The following is a 19578-nucleotide window of genomic DNA, read 5'->3' as shown; positions in this document are numbered from 1 at the left end:
TTATGTGTTAACTGTGGAGGAAGGAGTTTGTTGTGCATTTTTGAAAAATTATGCGATATTTTGGTTAAGAAAAAAATTATTTTAAAAATTAAATTAAATATAAAATAATCAATATTTTAAAATCCAAATTAAAAAAAAGTATTAAAAAATTAAAGTTAACATTAAAAAAAAATTGATATAAAATTATAATAAAAACAAGAAAAAAATCAAATTAAAGGATTAAATAAAAAAAAATTAAAAAAATTAAAAAATGTATACATAAAGCAAAAGCTTGATTCCGATCGCTTAATTTGTATGGCAGCTATGTGCTGTAGCGATCCGATCTAAATAATTTTTTCGGAGATCGTAATACGGCCTTAGATAATAATCCATGCCAAATTTCATGATTGTATCTCCTCAACTAAAAAAGTTTTTCATACATGCACTTGATTCTGATCGTTCAGTTTGTAGTTTCATTAGAGATTGTAGCGTTTTCTTAAAAATTATCCATACCAAATTTCGTGAAGATATCTCGTAAAGTGAAAAAGTTTTCCATACAAGCGCTTGATTCCGATTGTTCAGTTTGTATGGTAGTTATAAGTCCGATGCGGACGGTTGCGATCAATGAAAAGCTTCTTGAAAAGAAGAAGATGTGCGCAAAATTTCAGAGCGTTATCTCGAAAACTGAGCGAGTACTGGGCGTATATAAATATAGGCGGACAGACAGTTGGTTATTGTCAGTACAAAATTGACTCAGCTGATCTCTGATGCTTCCTTTTAAGTGTTGCAAAAATCGTGACAAACTTGAAAAATCTCTATTTCTCATAAAAAATATATATAAAAAAGCATGAAAATAAAAAATAAAATAAAATAACATAAAAAACTGAAAATTAAAATTATTACAACTCAAAACGTAGTTTTTGTCTTAATTTGTTTTTCATTCACAAATATCTAATCAAAACTTAAGTGTGTTCACACCTTAAATAAACACACATCAAATACATTTATCGATTATCGATAGCAACATTGTTTGTGTTTGCATCAGCTGTGAGTGTGTAACAATTATTTGTTGAAAGGCGTAGTTTTTATGATAACTCAAGTGATTTTTATTTTTATTATGCAAGTAGCAATAATAAATACATATTCATGGAGGAAAATGCGGTGAAAGTAATAGAGAGCAGAGGGCAGAAAATTAAATAAAAAGAGGGAAAGTTAAATAATAAATTATAAGTGGGAACGGGCAGTAAATGATAACCATGTGGCTTACTTAATGAATTTGACTCATAGTATATCAAAGATCAGATGCTTAGCTGTGATTTTCACATGGAAATTACGATTATTTTTCTATAAACAACGTAACATTAGTAAACAGCAGTTCAAATATATAAAAAATATTGCAAATAACAGAAAGATGCGCTAAAAAATCATAAGGAAATATCTATAGCTACTATTACTCAACGATTCTGGCACATAAATCTGGCAAAAATCAAGACAAGAAGCATTCAGCAAACGTTCGAAACTGTGAATGTCAAGCATAACCGTCTAACTAAGCTTAACAACGCCAAATCATAAGCCATAGCATAAAAAATGTCAGAAAAACTACACAAAAAACCTTAAACAAATAACAAACATATTTCATACAAGTCTCACGCATTAAACGACGGATTAAATGTACGACGAACTCTGTATGAATCAACGAAGCGCGCACACGCAGCAAAAACTAACGAATAAAGAATTCAACTTGGAATTCGAGCAGAACAAATGACAAACCACACAAGTGAGTTAGAAAGAAAACAATTTTGAAGAAAAAAAATATTCGTTAAACCAACGAAGCAACAATGCCCGGCGATCGTCAATCAATCAACGCCAAAAGTTAGCGGATAAATTTTAATTCGAGAGAAAAAGCCATAAGTGACCGCAGCTCAGAGGCATTAAATTGGTTTAGTGCTGAAAACGAGAAATAATACAATTTGCGATTTAAGAAAGAGTAACAAACCAATTTGGGTTTTTTGCTTGCCACAAAGGTACAATTATTATTGGGACGCAAGTAGAGAGTCGATTTGCAATAGGGCCATTGACGAAGAGTTTATGAGCCAAATTACACAAAATGGTGAAATACGCGTAACAAAAGCTAACGGTTGGGCAAATTTATAAATTGGAAGTAAGTAAGCCAGATAAAGACATGAAGTTGGGTTAAGAAATTCTAAATACAAATAGACCCAAAGCAACAAAAAATATTAAAATACAAAACAACCGAAGCAAAAGTGCGAAGCCATCAAAAACTAGCACGAACTTACTTTATATGACTATAAAAGCCAACATGACATTAAGTAGATGATGATGCCAGTTGTCTGAAAAAGACGAAGGTCTGGGAGGAAATGGGTATTAGTGCTACCAAGATGAGTCGGTGCTAAGCTGCGAGGGGAAGCACGCACACATTGCGCTCGTGCAAGGCGCACAAAGTTGTAAATATGTACATATATATACATTTGTTATATATTTACATGCCGCTACCTAACCAAGTGACGGGAAGTTGAAGTCAATTCAAGTATGACGCAGAGTGCTGCAGGGCGCTACACTTGTGGGACTCGCCTGTGTACATTCGTGTACATACGTATGTACATACGTGTGTACACGTATGCGGATCGGGTGAAAATGTGATGCTAAGTCACAGAAACTTTTTATCGCCATACGAAATCAATTGAGTGTATTAAATTTGCCTTTAAAATGCGTCGCTTAGCAGAAATAGTGCGCCAAGCAAACGTGGCGAACAATGACAAATGACCGGTGCGGACTTGGGTATGTCGTGCAAATTGCTATACAAACGCAAGCGAGCTGAGCGCTACTTGCCTATATGTATCCATATATACATACATATGTACATATGTAAAATATTGCACAAATGCTAGCGCATAAATGTAGTAAGAGCAGCGAGTAGCGACATCATTAAACGAAGTAGCGATGTCGTGAAGGTTTGTTGTTATTATTATTGAAGCTGCAAAGAACGGTTATATTGTGGTATTAAACGTAACATTGTATTTCTTTTATTTAAGTGCATGTAATTCTCCACTGGTTTATGGAAAGCAGTTTACATGTATAGTGTTATGTGTGCGCTATTGGTAAACAAAATTCGTATAATACTTTTTCTTACTTAAGCGGTTATAACAACTCGTGAATTTCAATTCATTTTCTTCTTCTTCGAGTCAGCTGAATCTTAGATATACATATTTGTCAGGGAAAGAACGATTTATTGTATTTGTTTTTATGTAGGATTGTTTCCAAAGTTGGTGATCAACATTACTATAAAATGGCTAAACCGATTAGTCTCAAATTTTAACACGAGCTCCTTAAATATATTTTTTAGTAATTAATCGAATTATTTTTCTCGCCGCAAAACGTCTTATTTGTGAGAAGCTCCCGGAGCTCAGCTGTAGTTCCTTTTCAAATAAATATTTTTACTAATACTATGTCTTAAAATACAGTTAAAAGGTACCATAATATGTGTACAAATTTTTGGATCAATAAATTTAAAAGTTTTCTGGAAAATTCGTTTCTTTGGCCTTCTAACTGTATACAACCCTTTAAGCAGAAAAATCTTTCGCACGGTTGGACATCTGGTTTTAGAGATCCTGCTGGAGATAGATTAAAATATTTCAACTTGAACTTATCTCAAAGCCGAAATCCAAAAACAAAAAAATATTACAATAGAACAAGAGCATCCAAAATTTTTCAAAATAAAATGATTTTTGTGTTGCTGTCAATGTTTTCAAATTGCTAAATATTTATTTTTGAAGCGTGATCTTTTAATAAATTTAATTTTTCGGCAATTCTCGGAAGGCAATTTTAAGCCCGTAACCGCATTTCTGGCATAAACTGGCATTTAGACTCTATAAGTTTTTTAAATGACTAAAGTTGGCTGTTGGACGCACAATTTATACCACAAATCTCACAAATGGACCCAAAAGTTTAGCCGACAACCCAGCAAAGTCATTGATTTTACAATTCTTGTCAACTGAGCTCAAAATAGTTTAGTTTTTGACCTGCCCTATACGGAAATATTTGTAGAGATATTTCAAATTTCCACTTATTTTTCCCATACAACTTTCATTACACCCCACAGCCTCGCTGAGTCAACTTGCTCAACTAGGGCACCCAATTTTATGCCAACAATTTCGGTGCGAACTCGAGATTACAAGCCTTGCGCATATTTTCTCATTTCCACAATGGGAAATTAAAAGAGTATGTTGATTATTTCGTCGTTACTTGCAACATATGCATGTATGTACATACATATGTACGTGCATACAACAGACATATTTGTTAATATCCGCCAGACGGACGTTTAACGTACCACACCGCCGAAGAACGCATGGAATGCTTCTTACGAAACTAAAACAACGTAAACGGAACTTAACGAGTTTCTGTTTCTTTGACTGCACAACGGACCACGCTCACTATGTGTGGTGATATGAGGTGAGGTGAGGTGAGCTGAGATGAGACGTTGAACTAGGCATTTCAATTAACTTAATGAATATTTTAAAACCTTCTCTTACGTGCTTGTTGTTTTTGGGTATAAAACAATTAAATGAGATTAAATGCGGATACAAAAGAGTAGTTAAACGAAGAATGTGAAAATCCGAAATGGAATACGCTAAGGTCTGCGCAGGCCAAACGGCCGACAATAACAGATGGAACGCGTAAAGGTGAAAAAGGTGAGGTAATGCGAGACAAAAAAAAAACAGGAAAACGAAAAAACCAAAAATTGAGATGTGCACGATTACAAATGTATGTATGTAAGCGCGTATGTACATACATCCATACATATGTGCAGACAGCAAAAGAATAAAAGCGAAATTGCTAAATATAGCTTAATAAAAGGCGTCATAGTAACCGAAATGTGCGCAAAATTGAGTAGTTCGACGTGGGCAAGACAATAAAAGCCTACAAAAACATATGTATGTAAGTATGTATGTATATATGTACATATGTATATATCTCATTAAAGGTAACTAAGTAGATAATCGTAAAACCTTAGAACGACTGCGTCATTGCACGTTGCCGACGCGACCGTGCAGCTCGTGCCATGGCTTACAACGAAGCTACGGCACTCGCTAGCACTCTATAGCAGCTTCCATTTGCCGAACTTAGCGTTATTAGACGCGCGGTGCGTGCAACAAAATTTTATTGTTACCGAGGTGTTACATTACCGAAATTAAATGGCGCGGAATGCCTGATGATTGAACGATTTGGATATGCTCAAGAGCCGCGCTGAGCTGAGGTGAGCTGAGCAGAGCAAGCCAGCAGCCGAGGAACAGCTGTCACGATAACGCGAAACGGTAAATATATACATATATAGAAGCACATAGATAGAGTTAGGCGAAAGAACGTGCCGAAAAAGTTGCTAGAACCCGGCGCCGTTCGTTGTTTTAGTTGGCAAGGGGGTGGTTGGCTTTCAAGGTAGACGCGCCCCTGGTAGTATGGGTCGCCGCTAAGTTCACTTGCCTTGCACGTCACCACAAAAAACAAAAACAAAGCGACGAGCATTGTGCACACTGAGGGCACTTGTTGTTAGTGGATTGGCTGCGGATACGCAAGCTAAGCCGAGCAATTGTGAACATTTGGTTGCACAGCAGCCAAACTGAGTTGAGCGCAGGCGAGACGAGCTATACCACCACACGCCAGGCCACCACAGCACGTCACATTGCAGCACTTCACTACACTCCACTCTGCGTAAAAGTCAAGTGAGTGTAAAGCACATAATAATAAAAAATCTTAAATCAAATCGAATAAATAAATAAGTTAAGTTCGGAGAAGAGTGCTCTCGGGTAACAAGTGGACGGACGGCTTGGCTGGCAGGGTCTCGGGCGCAAAAGTGGCAGGCAAGTGTTGTTGCATGCCACACAGCAACATAATACAGACCAAATTTAATAAACAAAAGCGAAAAAAGAGGAAATGAATAAGATTGGTAGAGCGCAGAAGAGCGCTGGCGTGGCGACGAGAGCGTGCGGTAGCGCAACAGAGGAAAAACAAATTACTTAATCATGGCTCATGCAGCAGCAGCAGATAACTCAATGTCACAGTTTAACTTGTGAAACAAACACACTTAAGTGCGACGTGTAGGGCCGTCGAGTAGCGGCTAAGTAATGTCCAGTGGGCTCTCTTGCGAAAACGGCGTTAAAAAGTTGCGTCGCTGAGGCACAAATATACGGCACAACACAACGTAACATAGCATCGCACGACATAACATCGCTTAGCACAGCATGCGCATTTCAATTGACTTGTACATGTGTTGTAACGGGTGATACAAGTTGAGGTACTTCTTTCAATAGCCTCTTTTTGACAGATGACGCGTGAGTCGTATCAAGCTGTCATGTGAATTTTGTGCAGCATTCGGTAAAGAATGTGTTTCGCGCGCTTCGTTCCAATTGTGGTCAACATAATCAGTTTACTGAGCGTACTATTCGCGGTACCATGACCCATCTTGAGACCCAGCATTCATTATTGGATAATATTCGACCGAATAGACCACGTCCAGCACGCAGTGAAGAAAATTTAGCAGCCGTAGCTGAGCGAAGACTGTGCAGAGTCGGTGCCAAGCCGTTAGCAGCAATTTGGACCAACGTATGGAACGACTTGGCGCACTTCACGTCGAGATCTTAAATTGAGAGCGTACAAAATGCAGCTTGTGCAAGAACCGAAGCCGTTCGATCTTCCCAAGCGACAACACTTCTTGAAAAGTTCCAAGAGGATCCCACGTTTTCGAGCCAAATTTTGTTCAGCCATGAAACCCATTTCTGGCTCAATTGGTATGCAAACAAGCAAAAGTATCGCATTTTGGACAGAGATCAACCTGAAGAGATTCAAGAGCTGCTATGTCATCCAGAAAAGGCAACGATTTGGTATGTTTTATGGGCCAATGGAATCACGGTCCATATTTCTTCAAAAATCATGACGGTAAGAACATAATCGTCAATGGAAACCTTTACTACGCCATTCATAACCGTCTATTTGAGGTCTGAAATTGAAGCTCGTAATCTCGGCGACGGTTTCAACAAGACGGTGCCACTATCCACACATTGCATCAATCAATGGATTGAGAAACACTCGCTGAGCAGTTTACTTTACGTTTTGTATCGTTCGATAGGCCACCAAGATCGTGTGATATCACACCGTTAGACTTTTTTCTGTGGGGATATGTAAAGTCTAAAGTCTATGCGGATAATCCCGCTTCGATTCAGACCTTGGAGCAAAACATCACGCGTGTGATTCGCCAGTAACAAGTCGAAATGCTCGAACGAATCATCGAAAAGTGGACTCAACGAATGGATGGACCGTCAGAGACGTATCCGCGGCCAACATTTGAAAGAGATAATCTTCAAAAAATAAATGACAAAGCATGTACTTTCAACTGATAATAAACATTTCGCACTAAATTTGAGGTTTCTGTGTTTTTTCTTCTCTAATAAAGAGTGGAACCACGATATGGAACACCCTTTAGTTGTTGTATTGGCTGTTTGTGGACATTACTTACATCAAAGACGCAGAGAGTACAACTTTGGTGGGCAGCTAGCATGTCTCCAATACATATTTGCAATACAAATACACACATACCTACAATTGGGTATAAGTATTTAAGTGCGCTAGAATTTCGGCACGTATTTGTGGCAAGCAGCCGCCTGAGGACAACACCACGCACATAAACACACACATACAGGCGCACACGAATGGCTCCCCAGCAGCTTTCCTTGTGCTTTGGGTGGCGCACGTTCGCCTGCATATCGGTATGTTTTGTACATAATTGGTGATTTATTGCTACAATATAGGCTTTTCGCATTGCCACACACTTGCCGCATGCTATGCTGTGCTATGTAGATCTACGTATGTATGTGTGCAAGCAACGAAAATTGCAAACAATTAGCTAAGAAGGGCTGTTATTGTGGCGTAAATGTATACAACTTTTTCCACCCGTGTATATTTGTTGTTGTTGTTGTTGTTGTTGTGGTCAAAGTGTCGGCAATATAAAAATCAAGTGCTTACGGCTGTAAGTGAACGGCGGCGGCGACAACGACGCAGTCATAAATTTTATTTATAATGAAGTTTATATTTACACACACACACACGTACATATTCTCGCATAGCGGAAGTGAGAACACGAGCGGAGCGACAAGGTCAAGCACAGTGTGGACCCCTTAAGTGAAAAGTGAAATTTAATCCTAGACGATGATTGTTGTGTACTTTTGTGGGTAATTGATAAATAAATAACCGTAAAACATTGCAACTCACACATACAAACATACATATAAATATGCAAGATGCTATATACATACATACATACATATATATGTATGTATATGAAAGAAAATGGCTTTTATAACTAAAAATATATAGGGCGAGAAGCCGGGCAGCTGGTGGAGAGATGACATTAGTTGAAAAGCTGCAAGAAACAGCTCAATCAAGCGATACTCCTCATCTTAGAGGCAGGGAGAGAGAGTAAATTTGGCGTAGAGCTCTAAATATCACCCTGTATAGAATATATACATACATACATATGTTCATATTTATTTATATTTATTATATATTTTCGTTCGTAACTGTATATGTATGTATGTTTGTTTATGCATGTCGCTGGCTAGTAATCTTCATACGGTCGGTCATATATCATAACTTTGAATCGTTTGTCATATTCTTGTAATTAGCAGCTATTGCTGAGTGCTAAGTTGTAAGCGAAGAAAATAAAATTACTTGTCAATAATTTTTAGGAGTTTAGTGTCGGCCAAGCAAAAAGCAAACAATGGAAGCTGAGTCGTTAGACATTTTTATAGTCAATAATTTATATGCGAGTATGTTAAAAGAACTGTATAAGAAACGTCAAATGCAGGCAACCTAAACGATGACTACTCCTCTAGGACTTAGCAGGGCTTAGCAACAGAAATCCAAGTGGTATCGCAAAGTACCCAACTGGTCGTCTATGCGTGGCTAATTGGCCTAGCAGATTAACCTAACCTAGCCTATGTATAAGAAATTATCGACGGTTTCAAACGGTATTTAGTTAGCGTTATGTATGTATGTATATACTTATTTATTTATATTCGATTATTAAAAAATCGATTGTTAAAATATCGATTATTGGATCATCGATTATTAAAAAATCGATTATTGGATTATAGATTATTGAATTATCGATTGTTAAAAATCGATTATTAGAAAATCGATTGTTAAAATATCGATTATTAACTCATCGATTATTAAAAAATCGATTATTAGATTATCGACTATTGAAAATCGATTACAAAAAAAAAATATCGATTATTAAAATATCGATTTAAAAATCTTCATACGATTATTATTGTTTTTATTTTCATTCTCACCGTGATTTCATCCCATAAATGTTGAGCATATAGTTGAACGAGCGCTTGAATTACATAAGTAACGATGGAGAGCATGAAAACCATTTTTGAGTGAAACTTACCTGTAAAGACAGAAAAAATAAATTTAATTAAAAAATGCATTACATATTATACAACAAATAAATTTCAAATATAATAAATTAAAAATAAAAACTTAAAATAAAGTCTTCGTGTCAATATACATACATATAATCAATGCGTTTTTCTCGAAACGAAACGTTGTATTCAAAAACGGCGAGTAATTTTCTTCGAAACGACAGAACCAATCCACTTCAAATTTTCAATATGAATGTGTATGTATTTGCCAGTTAAAGGTTGAAAGAATAAGATTTTTGATAACAACTTCGACTTTCTAACTTTTTGACTAACGTGTGCTATTTGTGTTGTTTACAGTAACTTCAAATATTCATCTCGGTAAAAAAATGCAATTTGTTGACAGTAACTTCAAATATTCATCTCGGTCAAAAAAATGCAATTTGTTGACAGTAACTTCAAATATTCATCTCGGTCAAAAAAATGCAATTAATTATTTGTTATAACTTTCGACATGGGTTAACTCAGCAATAGGGTAGCGATAAAATTAATGCAATTTTTGGCGAAGAAGCTCCATCGGGAGCAGCTTTTCTCGTTTTAATGGTGAATTCAAACAAGTTCATACAACAATCCAAGGCGAATTTCGAAATTCTGGGTGGCACACAACCAATTTTTTGGCAGTTGTCTTTCAGGAAATCAGAAAAAACCAACCACGACAATGCGCGCTCTCACTCATCACCTGAATCGACTGCATTTTTGAGCACTTATAATTATTTGATGAGTTATCCACCGTGTAGTCTTGACTTGGTGCCGACTGACTTCTTTTTATTACCGTATTTAAAAAATAAACTAAGAGCTCAACGTTTTTCAAGACTTACAGAGGCGGTTTGATGGGTTCGGAACACATGTTTTGTAGCAAGCACAATCAGAGCGACAAAACTGCTTCGATAAAATGGTTAAAACGCATGCAAAAGTGTATAGAACTTAATTGAGAAAATATTGAAAAACAATAAAGCGTTTTTCAAATATTAATTTTTTTGTTCTCGAATCCTGAAATGTAAAAGACAACCCACGTTTATAAGATCAAAATTTTGATTCGAGATAATTTTGATCAGAAAAGAATCTTTTCCACACTTTTATCGGAGGTCTTCCTGAAAAGTAAGTACGGAATTGAGGAAATGCTAAATTTTCCAAAATGAATAGCTAATTATTAAAGTAAATTAAATTCTGAATAAATTTAATTTCATAGTTTTATTTATTTATTATTATGTTTTTTATTAAATTTTTTTAATTTTTTTTTTTTAATTTTTAGATTTTTTTTTTTAAATTTTTTAACTTTTTTAATAATTTTGCATTTTTAAATAAAATGTCTCTCAATTTTATTTAATTTTGTTAATTTTTTTAACAATTTCATATTTTTAAATAAAATGTCTCTAAAAAAATTAAAAAAATTAACGTATATTCTCGACCACCAAGCCTCAAAAACAGAATCGTTGTATCTTACTGGTTAGCAACTACCTATAAAAATTTTGGTAAAAATTTTTCTTTTTTTTTTAATTGTTTTTAATTTTTTTAAATTTTTTTTTAAATTTTTTTTATATATTTTTTTTTTTTTTTAATATTTTTAAAAATTTCATATTTTTAAATAAAATGTTTCTAAAAAAAAATAAAAAAGTGTGTATTTTTTGACTATCAAGCTTCTTAAAGATCACTGTATCCACTGTAAAGCAACTACCTGTAATTTTTTTTTAATTTTTTTAATTTTTCTAAATTTTTTTTAATTTTTCTTTTAAATTTGTTTTATTACTTTTAAATAATTTTTATTTTTAAATAAAATGTCTCTCAAAAAAAATTAAAAAAACGAATATTCTCTGACTACAAAGCCTCTAAAAGATCACTCCATCATACTGGCCGGATAATCTTTATTTATGTTTTGAGTGTTATTTAATGGAACTATAGAAGTAGTTCTGATCGGGACTGCAGGTTATAATTTTAATATCATTAAATCAGATAAAATAATAATTTTCGATAATTTGTCGCTTGCGCCATCTAGTGGATCAAGCAGTTAAAAATCTGTTAAGATGTGTATCCAATTATTATTTTTTTTCTTTTTTCAGCTTCTCTGCCCCAACAAGAATTTTTAAAATTGTCATAAAAAAAATTAAAAAAGGAATTTTCTAGCAATGAAAAACTAATTTCTTGGAATCAATGAAGCTAAAACAAAAGTTCAAAAGTAAAAAAAACAACAACAAAAAATATCCAACAAAAATAATATCCTTTGCTGCATACTGACTTAACGCAATGAGCATGCAAAGTAGACAAGCTTTATCTATTGCATTTTTTATTAGCTAAAACTCACACATACACATATTTGCATGTGTAGTGACATGGAGCACGCTCCAAGCCACTCTAAATCCACAAAAGAACTTCTTTTAAGTGTAAAAAATGGTTAAACAAAAGCAGGCGCTTAATGGTAGCCTGTAATTGGGTTCGCCCAGCGTGGCTACTTCATTATCAAACTTTTGTATGCAAATGGATTTTTGAGAAGCGTATGATAACTAAGTAAGGCGCTTCATGGAAATTGTGCTATTTTATATTCAAATTATTTCGCCGAAGTTTTGTTTTGGTGTCAAGGAAACAATGGAGTCCATCAAAAGCGCACTAGATATGGATTAGGGGCAGGCAAAGAGGGAAGAACAAAAGAAATGCAAAAAAAGGAAAAATCCATATTTATTTGTATTTACATGTACACACACATACACATATAAGTATGTATATATATATATATATATAATAATACATATATATATAAATACTTATATGCGTGTGTGTGTGCGTTAACGCTATCAAAAAAGTGCGCGTGTCAAGAATTTTTCGCGGCCCATAATTACCGTTGGCATGCGATGGAGCTGCGTCAATTGCGTGACCGTGTTGGCAGGCTTAATAAATGCAAAAGCAGCAACAACAACAGCAACCAAATCAAAATTCAACATAGTAGTTGTGTGAGTGTGTGTGTTTGTGTTTGTTTGTGTGCGTGTATGTACTTCAAAACGCGATGAAACGTCAAACAAAATGCCAAATAATAATCAACAAAACACAATCGCCTACAAACAACAACAAATAACAGCAACAAAAGCAATTTACTAATAATAAATGTAAGTGCATACTTGAAATATTTATTTACCATAAACACAAAACGTAACACAACGCGGTAAAAAACACACACATACGCATTCATACATAGACATCCATACAGACACGTGACGGCTTAAATCATGTAAGAAGGTGCGCAGGTATGTACATACATAAGTAGGTGCGTCGTTAGGTGTTCTTATTTATGAGGGAATGCTGAAGCGCAAATAAGAGTAGTTAAGGTGAAAGCCCAACAAAAGGTAGGCAATTCAATAAAAAATCACACAAACACACTTATACGCACACATACATACATATGTATGTAAGTACATCGTTGCCAACTCAATAGAGCCTGTCATCTTCATTTTATTTTGAAAGCTAAACAATCGGTGGCAAGCAGCCAGGCCTGTTTCCGTTCACTGGTCTCATTGCCTTTACTTAATGCCAAACTTTGCTTACGCACGCACACACACACACGCACACACACATGCGCGCACTTACAATGTTCACTTTGAGTCATAAAGTAAATAATATTACGTACACGTAGGAGTTGTTTTTCGTCAAGTGGCTATCAAGTTTACTCAACGCCGGCAATATGCATGGCATTTAGGCGCTCAAGAGTCTACTCAACGCTACTTAAATGCTCATTCAGCGGCGAAAATTGCCAGTAATCTACGAACAATTGATGAAAAATTGCAGCTAGCATTTGGCTTGACCAGTGGCGATTACGCGTACGAGGCTGGTTCGAGTTGTCATTTGATATTTTCTTCTGGCATAATTACCTTTTGGGCTAAACTGAGAAGAATTGCCGCTTCGTAGTTTTTTTACGATTATTTAACTCTTTTATCCTCTATCAAATAGCGCTACTCAACGAAGCTGAAGAAAGGAATGAAGGAAGGCACAAATTTGGAGGAAAAATGTGCGACTGTTTTGGTAAGAGGTCTGTGGTGTGTTTGAGGTGTTCTGATAGCGAATTTGAAGTCAAAAATGTTCCATTACGCTACAATAACAACATATGATTTTTGTCACCGGGCTTGAGACCTAAAAGCCGCGACTACAACACTAAAATTCTACGTTTTGCGACATTTTTATTGTCATTTTTGGTTAAAGCTACCCAAAAGTAGCAAGAAACTGCCTCTAACCTCACAGTCGCAAATTGTCTGGAAACTAGTGTAATCAGGGATGATTTCTTCCGATTTTTTCCAAGGTAATTAGTAGTTATAAATCCATAAAAGTATTCACAGTAGGCACATCATCTAAGTTTTGTTAATGAACTAGCCTCCTATGAGCCTATTTTGGAGCGATTATTTAACTTAAGATTGCTTTTGAGCTTTTTATTTACCGTTACATGTTTCGTTTCACCCTTTCTTACTCTCTTCTCACCACAAAAAATAATCGAACATCACTCTTATTTATACATAAGTATATACATATGTACATACATATTTAAATTGATTAGAAATACGAAAAGACTTTTTCGACTAAATTTTTTAGAAATACGAAAAGACTTTTTCGACTACACAATATATTGTACGAGTATTTTCCTTAAAATCGGAAAATATCTTCTTAACCCTTTCTATGTAATTTTCTTCAGTTTTCTCAACATTTGTGCTTTAAATAACTGAAATTATACCTTACTAACGTACTTATCACACCACCCTCGTCTTTGTAGTGAAGTGTGACTTTTGCTTACACTTAAGAGCGCTTAAGACTTGTATTTGCAATTGTTGTTGTATAAATATTATGGCATATTATATAATTTGTTTACTGTTTTATTTTACAGCGACTTCAAATTGTTATATAAGTGGGCTAAACAGTAACGCCTCTCGATTCTTAATCTCGCTTCCCGCTCGCTGCCTTTTCCTTATTTAACGAGCATAATTTTTTAATATTTTTCTTAACGCCTTGCACGTTTGAAATCAATTATTTGTGTTCGTAATGCGTAATACCGTTATTAAATATTTATAACTGACTGTTCACAACGCCAGTTACAGTTAGCTGAGTGATACTTAACGAATACGAGATTAGCGCAGTTGGTTCGGGTCATTGGCATGGTTGCATGTTCAGCATTGGCTGCACACACATACATACATACAGACATACAAATTGATGTAATATATACTTAGTTGGCTAGTTGGAAAGTCAATCGATTAATGTACATATTATATGATAACTGCTGTTACATACATACATATGCATTTGTAACACTTTCCACTATAACAGTTTTTGTTGCTGTAGCTAGCCATACTGAGTAATTCTGAGTGCTTAGCAAAAGCTAACTTAGTACTTTTGAATATTTTATTAATACTTTGTAAGCCATTGGGCAGACGATAAGGTACTAAATAAGCGATAACACACGGATCACGAGCTGCCGGGGAATTATAAATATATATAAGTATGCATAAGTATGTATGTACATATGCACACGTGTGAGTGGCACTTAAAAGTGGAACAAACTGTGGAAATATAACAAGCTTGTAATAATGTAAGCAATTTATTGAGCATTTTGATTTAGTGTGGCGCTCAAATACATACAAACATGTGCCAAGAATGTGTTATGACAGTTATGAAATTGATATTTCGTAATTTCACAAAGTGAATTTATTTTTGTTTTTTAATGCATTTGTTATTGTTTCAATTTGTGGGCAGAAATGTGTACAGTAGCTCTATAAAATCAATATTGCATGGAAAATAATGAATTACAGATAAGCTTTAGCTGTTGAATAATTGTCTAGCGTCTTAGCCAAAAACACTATCAAAGTATAGAGTGATAAGAATTTGCTAGAATAATAATAAAAACAAGCAAATACCTTAAATCCGGTAGCTTTGAGACAATAGCATGCTTTGCAAAAAAAAGTTTCCCTACAAGATTTTGATTTTGGTTGATCAGTTTGTATGACAGCTATCTGCTATAGTGGTTCAATCTCAACGATTTCTTCGGTTATTGTAGCGTTGCCTTAGACAATAACTTATGCTAGATTTCGTTAAGATATCTTGTCAAATAAAAAAGTTTTTCATACAAGGACTTAATTTTGCTCGGTCACTTTGTATGACAGCTATATGCTATAGTGATTCAATCTCAACGATTTCTTCGGATATTGTAGCGTTGCCTTAGACAATAACTTATGCTAGATTTCGTTAAGATATCTTGTCAAATAAAAAAGTTTTTCATACGAAAGATCAATTTTGCTCGGTCACTTTGTATGACAGCTATATGCTGTAGTGGTTCAATCTCAACGATTTCTTCGGTTATTGTAGCGTTGCCTTAGACAATAACCTATGCTCAATTTCGCTAAGATATCTTGTCAAATAAAAAAGTTTTTCATACAAGAACTTAATTTTGCTCGGTCACTTTGTGTGGCAGCTATAGGCTATAGTGATGCGATCTGAACAATTTTTTAGGAGATTGTAGCACTACTCCAGACAATAACCTATGCTCAATTTCGTTAAGATATCTTCTCATATAAAAAAGTTTTCCATACGAAAGTTTAATTTTGTTCGGTTAGTTTGTATGACAGCTAAATGCTATAGTGATGCGATCTGAACAATTTTTTAGGAGATTGTAGCACTACTCCAGACAATAACCTCTGCCAAATTTCGTGAAGATATCTTTTAGCACAAAAAAGTTTTCCATATAAAAGTTTAATTTTGCTCGGTCAGTCTGTTATAACAACTCGTTCCTTGTTTGTATATACTGAAAATAGCGCTATTACATCACACTGTGTTCAACTACAGAGATCATAAATGATGAGCAAAATTTACACTAACGTTTATAATAATTAGTTTGCTAATTTTAAATTTATGTATTTAAGTAATAAACAACTTTAAACAATTTACGGCACTTTATATGCAAATATTGTAATGATAACATATTTATAATTACTAAGCATTACCTAGTCGGTAATTTTATTTGTTTCAGTTGGCAACTGAAAATTTTGGAAAATGTATAAATAGTTTTTTTTTTCAATTTAATAATGATTACATAATTAATTACTAATCATTACTTCCACAATATTTATTTTTTTTTTTAATTTGACAACGATTATTTTAATGAAAACATCTGCTAATATGTTTTGTGCATCTGGTTTTCGGTACTTTAATTTCAAATATTGTAATGTTAAAATATTTATAATTACTAATCGTTACACGGTAATTTTAATTCATTTGTTAAGTTGATAAGTGAATAATTTGGAAATGTTTATAAAATGTTTTTGTTTTTTTTTTTTTGATTTAATAATGATTACATGGTTAATTACTAATCATTACATTCAAAATATGTATTTTTTTTTTTGACAACCATTTTTTATTAAGAAAAATCGGGTTAATATTTTTTATGTTTCCATTTAGTAATGATTATATATTTAATTACTTATCATTTTTTTAGTAATTATGTTTCTTTATGTTGACAACTGAAAAATGTGGAAAATATCTATGAATTCCTTTGTTTTTGTTTTTTTTCTTCGCTTTATGCTTCAATTTAATAATGATTACACAGTTAATTACCATGATTACTGCTGTGTATCGTTTTTGTTTAATTTGACAACAATTTAACTGAAACTATTTATTAATATATTTTTTGTGCATAAGTAATGCTTATATATTTAATTACTAAGAATTATTGATAATTTTATTTGTTAAAGTAATGATTATATATTTGATTAATAAGCATTATTTTGTTTGTTTAAGTTGACAACTGGAAATTTCTTTTTTGGCTTTTTGCTTCAATTTAATAATGATTATATTTTAAATACTCATCATTACTTCTATAATACTATGTATTCCTGTTTAATTTGATAGCTCTTATTTAATTGAAAATATTTGTTAATATTTTTTGTGCGTATGCTTACAATTAGTAATGATTATATATTTAATTACTAAGCATTACACCTCGGTAGTTTTGTTTGTTTAAGTTAACAACAAGAAAATTAAGAGAATATTTACAAAAACTAGGTTCTTTTTGCTATCTCTTCAATTTAATAATGATTATATTTTAATTACACATCATTACTTCTACAATACTATGTATTCCTATTTAATTTGATAGTTCTTATTTAATTGAAAATATCTGTTAATATTTTTTGTGCATATGCTTACAATTAGTAATGATTATATATTTAATTACTAAGCATTACACCTCGGTAGTTTTGTTTGTTTAAGTTAAGAACTGGAAAATTAGGAAAATATTTACAAAAACTAGGTTTGTTTTGCTATCTCTTCAATTTAATAATGATTACATTTTAATTACTCATCATTACTTCTGCAATACTATGTACATTTGTTTAATTTGACAACGAATATTTAATTGAAATTATCTATTAATATTTTTTGTAGACAAGTTTGCATGTAGTAATGATTATTTATCTAATTACTAAACATTATTGTAATTTTGTTTGATTAATATGGCAATTATCTTTCTATGAATAAAAAAATCTCACAGCCGTTATTTGTAACTTAATACGCGTAGTTAAATATTGGAAAATGCCAATTATTTCCAAATACATACAAAAGACACATATCGACACATAATTCCATTAATTATATTTTTGAGGCCCTTGAAAATTGCCGAACGCCGCAGAGGTCAAATGGGTATGGTAAATTACACAAACATTAATTAATGAAATAAAAATACAAATAATTGTTTACTGCTAATAATACAAAGAAAATTGTGAAAAAGCATGACGCATGCACATACACATGTATGTAACTAGATATGTTCGTATGTATGTATGTATGTATGTATTGCGGCATTTCTGTCTGCTAAGTATACAAATTGCGGCTGAAAACCCCCAACGTGCGCAGTGCACAACAACAGTAAACCGACAATCAAAGCCAATGTAGTGTCATTCGCCATAATTTATCATTTATTGGGGTTGTTGTTGTTGTTACCGCCGGCAATGCTGCTGCTTGGTTGTTGCGGTTATCTTCTACACTATTAAATAATTGTTAAATCTCAGCGGTAAGTGCTTTATGTTTCAAGCGACTTTGCTTTGCGGTTTGAAATTTTCATTTCGACGATTTATTATTTCGTGTATGACTGGCGAAGTTTGAATAATTACTAAAAGAGTCAACGAGTGGGAAAGAGCAAGAGAGCGAGTAAGACAAACGTGAGACAAAGGGAGTCATCAGTGCAACCATAGCAGGCGGCCGATCAAACAAAAGGGGAGAGGGGAGACGTAAGTAATGAAGATGGCATTAAAGTTAAACAATAACGAGGATGCAGAGCGAAGAGGAGTGAAATGGAGGGCAAAAAGCGGCATACGGCGACGAGTGTTAAGGATTATAGATTAAGGAAACACGTGGCAGGGATGGGTGCGTACGTTACGCTGCAGAGTGAGAGGGGCAAAAAGCAGTGCATATTTTGACAAAGTCATCTAGATTTTGGCAAAGCGCAGATAATGTGCCAGTAATCCGTTAAATAATACGAAATGTTTAGATGTGGCAAGGATTATTTTGAAAGAAGATGACACAAAATATTAAGCAGTCAATGGCTTTGTTTGCTTTCTGGTGGCAACAATTGCAAAGTAGTGGAGATTATTAAACAAATACCAGTAGGAATATGAATATATAATGGCTGAGAACATATGGGGGATTAAACATATGAGGGCAAGTAAGAAGGCAAAATCGGAAGGTTAAAAGCAACAAAGGAAAAGAAAATGAAGAAAATAAATAGGTGTCTATAGCGTCTGTGTCTCGCTCTTAACAAAATCTTACGGGAATTGTAATACAAAGGGCGCTCACAGGAATTTACAAATGATTGAGTTTATTAGAAGTACGCCTAAAAGTAGGCAAATATTTGTTTTAAAATTTTGATGATATGTTTTAAATTTTGTTTTGAGGTTAGGAAACCTGTAGCGACCTTTCACGCTCACTAGACTATTTCACCGATGCTGACTGCGTTTAACTTTTAAGCAAATATTGAGGGCATTGAGATCAAAAGGACTCTGGGAGGATATCTAAAGGGTGTGCGACTTGAGTAAAATATACATTTGAGAGTGTGCCTAAATGTAGACAAAAAATAGTATTAAGA

General features: G+C 33.9%; 1 protein-coding gene across 1 annotated transcript in view; it reads right to left on the bottom strand.

Annotated features, from left to right (window-relative positions):
- LOC120778338 (mucin-17) overlaps window positions 1-19578 on the bottom strand; it is a 217539-nt gene that overhangs the window by 59037 nt on the left and 138924 nt on the right. The window lies entirely within an intron of this gene.

The sequence above is a fragment of the Bactrocera tryoni genome, chromosome 1, assembly GCF_016617805.1.
Source record: "Bactrocera tryoni isolate S06 chromosome 1, CSIRO_BtryS06_freeze2, whole genome shotgun sequence".
In the NCBI taxonomy this organism is placed as follows: Eukaryota; Metazoa; Arthropoda; class Insecta; order Diptera; family Tephritidae; genus Bactrocera; species Bactrocera tryoni.
Note: the sequence above shows the minus strand (reverse complement) of the source record. Positions and strands in the feature narration are given on the sequence as shown.